The sequence below is a fragment of the Lolium rigidum genome, chromosome 3 (assembly GCF_022539505.1).
Source record: "Lolium rigidum isolate FL_2022 chromosome 3, APGP_CSIRO_Lrig_0.1, whole genome shotgun sequence".
Taxonomy (NCBI): Eukaryota; Viridiplantae; Streptophyta; class Magnoliopsida; order Poales; family Poaceae; genus Lolium; species Lolium rigidum.
In genome coordinates, this window is record NC_061510.1 from 175,238,286 (window position 1) to 175,244,814 (window position 6,529).

The 6,529-nt window shown below is 45.6% G+C and overlaps 2 long non-coding RNA genes across 3 annotated transcripts; both read right to left on the bottom strand.

Annotated features, from left to right (window-relative positions):
* Window positions 1–642: 642 nt before the first annotated feature.
* On the bottom strand, window positions 643–2,190 carry LOC124698682. 2 transcript variants are annotated; one of them, XR_007001046.1, is made up of 3 exons: window positions 2,042–2,190; window positions 1,453–1,939; window positions 643–979 (listed from the first exon to the last, which is right to left on the bottom strand). It is a non-coding gene; the product is annotated as an uncharacterized LOC124698682 (long non-coding RNA). The 2 variants fall into 2 exon arrangements; XR_007001047.1 differs by lacking the exon at window positions 643–979 and adding an exon at window positions 1,227–1,285.
* Window positions 2,191–3,027: 837 nt separating this feature from the next.
* Window positions 3,028–3,800, bottom strand: LOC124699279. The gene is made up of 3 exons (XR_007001343.1): window positions 3,735–3,800; window positions 3,454–3,643; window positions 3,028–3,373 (listed from the first exon to the last, which is right to left on the bottom strand). It is a non-coding gene; the product is annotated as an uncharacterized LOC124699279 (long non-coding RNA).
* Window positions 3,801–6,529: the final 2,729 nt, after the last annotated feature.

The following is a 6,529-nucleotide window of genomic DNA, read 5'->3' on the forward strand; positions in this document are numbered from 1 at the left end:
TAGGACAAGATACAAATCTAATAGAAAAACAAACGAAGAAGAAAAGATTCATCTGAATGGGGTACGAGTGAAATATGTTACTTATTAGTAAAATTATAGCTTGACTAATTAAGCATGCGAGAGAAAAATCACGAGAAGATGAGGGGCAACAACATAGGCTGGGATCAGTGTTTATTCATAGCAAGCAGGCGAATTGCCACAATTCAAAGAATTCATGGTTCTACTCCCCGTCTCATACCATCGCAAACATATGTTAAGTTATGAACAGCTCCCACAACCTGAAAAAATTAGTTTCAGCTTTTACAAATAAAAATGGTAAGCAGGAAGTGAAACATGCTTAGAATAAAAAGGTTCAGCTGTGCCAAAGAAAAAAAAACTAAGAAGCATGCTCCTTTGTAGCAGCCTGCCGAAAAGTCCATAAGAGAATTAGGGAAGCTAACACCAAATGGCACATAAAACTCCACCAAGTCAAGCAAGCATATAAGTAACTTTGGCAGCCATGGTCGTATGCACAAAACATTGGACCTTCTCTGCTCTAATAGTTGCACACGGAATCATCTCAAATTGTAAGCAACATATGCTTCAAATTAAATACTTTCGGCATAATCCAGAAGTGCCTATCCATGTTCTAACATGTGAACATGCACATCAGTTGCTGAAAATAACAAAGTAATAAACAATCTACATTGGTATATTCCTATACATTCACCAATTGACATGACAGGAACAAAATACCATTTTGACATAACCCACCATGGAACGGAGCCAATATACCGGCATGCAGTCAAATACAATGGAGGTTAACATTTAAAGTAACCGACAGTGTAACACACAAATGTGCAAATAATGCTATGGCATCAATTGACCTGCCATGCAATGGAACCTACTGCTGGTTGATTCGTGGCCACCATATTCCATCAGCTGAGACCACGGTCATCCACCCACTGCCGCCGCCAAGCAGCTGCTGTCGTCCAACAGCCTGGTGGAAAACAGAAGAAAATTCTCTATTTTATTTTTCAACAGTATACACTATTTATAGAATATAAACCAGAAAACTTGTTCAAAGATTCCTTTAGCTTTTCACTTTGGTTATACAATAAAAATGAGCACAGAGATATACATTACAAAAATTAGCAGGGGAGTGAAAGTAGGCTGGAGATACTCATGTCCATGCCCAAAGGCATAGCAAACTGAACTATTACAGTAATGCCTTTCTTTCACCCATGCTCACGTCTGTCCCAGTAATGCTATTCCTTTTTATATTGATAGCGCAGCTAATCTACTCCTAAGAATAGCACAAACACACTCTCAGATTTTTATACCGACACAAAAAAAATTTGAAGATGAGACCATGTATAAATATTTGAGACAATATGAGATGAACTCTTAAAGACTGATACAACACAGAACTCTCTGCCCTCTATGTAGTCGAATTAAGTTCAATGCTCATACCTATGAAGTTGGAACAATGCACCCGGCCACCTCTGGGATTTTTTCTTGTCAGCTGCAACGCTTGATTGCTTCACAATAAAGCAACAAGCAAGTGAATAAAATTTCCAGCCTTCTCAATAAACTTAAGCTCCTCTTCGTAACCTTCCTCAGTATATTCCAATTTCTCAAACTGTTTTTTCGAGGATGTTCTCAAACTGTGATGCTGCAAGTATTATAATCAAGTTTTGCACAACATATAGTATATTATAATCAACTGCTGACAGAGTTGGCAAACCTAGGTGGAGGAGCACTAAGCACAGACCTAACAAAACCCACCATAACAGCGTCAATAGAAGGAGCTCCTGCTGGCAGCGATACCTTCGTCCTCTTTTTCTTCCCGGAGCAGTCTGTCACAACACAAATATCCCTGCTTGGCCGGCAGCTGCTTCATGAGCATCAATAAAGAATCGGCACACAGTAGTTTCCTGGAACAGTTCACACCGAGGACCTGACAGTATGAACAAACTGAACTTAGACGAGCAAGAACAGGGACGTAGGAACCAGCAGACATGATTAGCGGACGGAAAAAAAAGGATTGGAAGACGCTCACCTTGGGGTCATATGCACTGGCCGAACTCGCCCTCAAGCGAGTGCACGAGCTCGCATCCAGCGTGTACTGCTGCTCTACGTTCACACATGATTCGTCCCCAACGCCATGGTGTCCGGGAGAAGGACGCACGGGCGCGAGGAACGGGGGCACCTATTCCTGGCCGTGGCAACCCTAGATAGCCGGCGGAGCTGAGGCAGGAGACGGTGACCTGGTAGGGGTCAACCGGTGCTAACAGAGAGCATCTAGCAACACACACAAGGGAGGAGAAGATTGGGGAGAAACTCACCGCACACCTCATCACCCGTTGCGCTATCGCGCAAATGGCATTATCAAGTAAGAGTTTAAACCATAAGGATCAGCTTATTATGGTACTTATGTGTGCATTCTCTGAAAATGTTTTCAAATTTATAAATGAAACATTTGAAACCCTTCTGGAACGATTCTGTAGGAATTTGTTAATCACCCGCTTCCAGATTAACACCTATGTTATAGCATTACATCACTGTGAATGGCCCAAAATCTTCTCAGTATCTTCAGAGAAGTACCAAATGGTTGGTGGAAGGGAGCAGATGACCACATATGAAATGACTCGTGAATAAACTTACCAATAATCCCAAAGGATTTGAGCTTCCAAACCTAGTACCATGTATGCACACAAGGCTGAAAAAGAATGCATGAGAGAGGAAGAGGGAAAAAACTGCCATGAACATTTATAGTATGAGACCTGAACGCTACATTCTCATAAAGCAAAACTTACAGATGAGACAAAGCAATTATCAAGCGATGGCTCATTGACTGTTCTGTATGTCATACATATCATAAAACGTTTTATCTCCTACCTGGGCGTTGGCATCTTACAGCTGACCGGTGGCATGTGTGCAAGCAAGCAGTGGGGCGCTGGGCGGAGCACCAACATCCCATGGTGTTAGATGCCGGCCACCTCGGCATCTTGCATCTCGATGAGCTTGACATTCTTGTCTGCAACCAGATAATTCTCATAGAAGATGCATTCATTGTTGGTAATAACTGCAGGCGAAAGAACAAATATTAGACCAAGTTGCACAACAAACCTTAACCTAAAAGGCAAACTGTATCAGAATCCCAGCTCATGTCCAATTCTTTAGTTTACAGTCAAGTTGTTATGCACAAATATGAAGCTTCCTCGGCATTAGCTAGACTGAATAAACAAGAATATTAACACTCACACAAATGAAACTAATCCACTGTATGAAGGGGAAATATTATTATTGTCCAATGTTGGGCAATGATCCAGATAATCCATCTACAATGGTCCCTGACAGCAGCATGAGACATGGGGACACATAACATAACCTGGAGGAGATGAAATTCGTACATCATGTGCAATGGTCCCTGTCAGCAGCCGCTGCAAACCAGTTGCAAATTAATCTCACCACACAAATTGGAGATGAGCCTGTGAAGACGAGCGGCGTGTGCGAAGACGAGTAGGATGGCAGTGCGTCTGGTTGCGCGGCGACGAGGCAACACGTGAGAATTTGAAGACGAGCCGACGGAGGAGCTTCGAGGTGCCTAGACGAGGCCAGTAGAGCGCATCTTGGTCACCTCTCGTGCCTCCTTCCACAGCTGACGAGGGGCAACGGACATGGCGAGCAGGTCAGGGCGGCAGTGTATCGCAGACGTGAGGACGGGATTACACGGAGGGGCGGCGGCTTACCCAAGATCTAGTCGAAACAGAGGAGGGCAGCGATCCGACCGCCGTGTCGAGGGGCCCTCCTGAGCGTTTGGGGCCTGCAACCTTGGATCGAGGGCAGCGCAGGGAAGGGCGGGCAAAGGCCATGGCCGAGGGAGCGCGGCCGGCACCGGTCGTCTCCACCCGCCTCCGTCCCACGCCTCCTGTTTCTAGCCTCGACGTGGTGCTAGGCGGCCGGAAAGAGCTCAGCGCCGGCCGGAAAGAGCTCAGCGGCGGCGACAGGATCTAGGGTTACCGTGGCCATCCATCCGGCTTGCCTCCACCATCCCCCAGGATGCGCTACTTCAGCGCCTTCTACGCTTCTAGGGAAGCTGTCTCCGGCCTCAGGTGGGTCTCGAGCGGGGGAGAGAGATCGGCGAGCATGGAGACGAGGAGAGACGAGGATTGGGGAGGAGAGGACAGACGGGGATTGGGGAGTGAATCCGCGACTCGCGACCTAGGTTTTCACCAACCCCCGCGACTGGAGACCGAAGGCGACACGAACGAGCACTCGTGGCTGTCTCTGACCGTCGGGCCTCGCAATTACCTGGGCCCATGCGTCATAGAATCCACGGGAAGCTGAGCGAGTGAGAAAAAAATTTACCAATCGAACGGCTGTGGTGAAAAGTGGGATTGGAGAATCACTGCAGCAAGCCAATCCAACGGTGGACGAACGTTTGCCCCTTTTGGATGCCCTCTCTGGCCGGGTAGTATTAGAACATTTATAGGAGAAATTGGGAGCCTCCAATTCGGTTGTGGATGTGTGCCCCAAGAACCTTGTAAAGGCCCGATTTCTGCCTCGAGGAAATCCCTTAGTGAAAGTGGGCTAGGCCTTTGTGGCGTTGCTCACAGGAGACCTGAGTGAGGCCTTTGTGGCGTTGATCTGGCCTTCGTGGTGACCACACTCCTCCAAACGTAGACGTACTTCCCCTCAAAAGGAAGGAACTACGGGAATCATCTCTGAGTCTCCACGTGTTCCACTCTCGGTTACCTCTATCCTTATTAGCTCTACTATATCTTGTCTAGCTATATCTTGTTTAGTAGTTGATCTTGTCATATAGGTAAATTCACATAGTTGCATATCTATAGAATTTACCTTTGTGTGAAGCCTAAATTAAAAAAGAACTAAAAATTGGTTAGCACCTATTCACCCCCCCCCCTCTAGGTGCGGCATACGATCCTTTCAATTGGTATCAAAGCATCGACTCTTATTTCGGGCTTAACCGGCTAAGAGTATGCCAGACAATGAGGTGTCGGAAGGGGACGCGAAGTCGGTCTCTATGGAAGATCTCAAGTTGATGGAAACATCTTTGATGTCCTCCATGGAAGCTCAAATGGAAAGTATAAAGATAATGCTTTCCGGGCTTATAACACCAGTTCCCCCCGTCATCCTCGTCGTAGAGGAAAAGGACAAGGGTGTGTTAGAAGAGGGAGATGCTTCGGGCTTACCCTCTTCTACGAAGCCCTTGTATGGTGATCACTTAGACAAAATTAAAAACCCCATTGCTTCTCCTAGGGCAATAAGTGTCGGTGGGAGCTACAATGTCGTTCCTCCACCTTTCCGTTCTCCCGATATCCCGGTTCCCCATCCTCATATAAACAATAGGGGTGATTCACCCAAGTTTAATATTGAAGATTTTAGTACACAGCAATTTGAGTTTCGCTCTCATGTTTGCAGTGCCTCCAATGAACTTTGGAGAATCATTATAGAAGGTTACAACCCTTACAACCCCAAAAAGTTGACTAGAAGAGAAGAGGTTGATAACCAACTCAACTCCATTGCCTTAAACATGATTCAAACAAGTGTGGGGACAAAGGACTTGGCTTATGTTCGGAAATTCACCACCGCCAAGGAAGCTTGGGAGGGTTTGTCCATAATCTTCATGGGAAGTGAAAGCATGAAGAGAAACAAGTATAGTGCTCTTCGGAACCAAGCCGAAGGGTTCATGAGATTGCCAGATGAAGATCATCAAGATATGTATAGAAGGCTTATCACCATTGCCGATGCCTTTCGGAATGTGGGTGCCCAACACATTGATGATTTTTGGATCAAAGACAAGTATATTGATTGCATGATGCCTTATGAACCCATTGATGTCAAGAGTATCCTTGGAAGAGAAAGCTATTCTTCACTTACCTCCCAACAAGTGGGGTGCACGAGATGCAAGCTCTCAAGGTGGCCGAACAAAACTCTCAAGATTCTCGCAATCGTGCTATAGGAATGGCAAGAGGTACAAACCTTGCTTTGAAGGTCAATACCGTGGAAGAAGTGAACACTCAAGAACCATATAGGACATCTTGGAGCATGTCCTATCCGGAGGATTTGGAATACCACTACCATGACCATATGGCATTCCATGCAAAAACCTTTTGGGTTGATCCATCCAAAGAAAAGGAAGAAAACATCAAGAGAAACAACACAAGTGGGTTCCAGAGCTCGGGCCCAAGATTAAGATCTTGCTTCAATTGTGGTGACAAGTACCATTTCATCGCCAAATGCCCCTGTGAGAATAGAGAAACGCGTTGTTGAGGGTACTCCTCGGAAATGCCCTCCGATTGGGGCTTAGGGTTGACGGAATCCTGTAGGCTGATGATACGTCTCAAATGTATCTATAATTTCTTATGTTCCATGCTAGTTTTATGACAATACTCACATGTTTTATATACACTTTATATCATTTTGATGCATTTTCCGGGACTAACCTATTAACAAGATGCTGAAGCGCCAGTTCCTGTTTTCTGCTGTTTTTGGTTTCAGAAATCCTACACAGGAAATATTC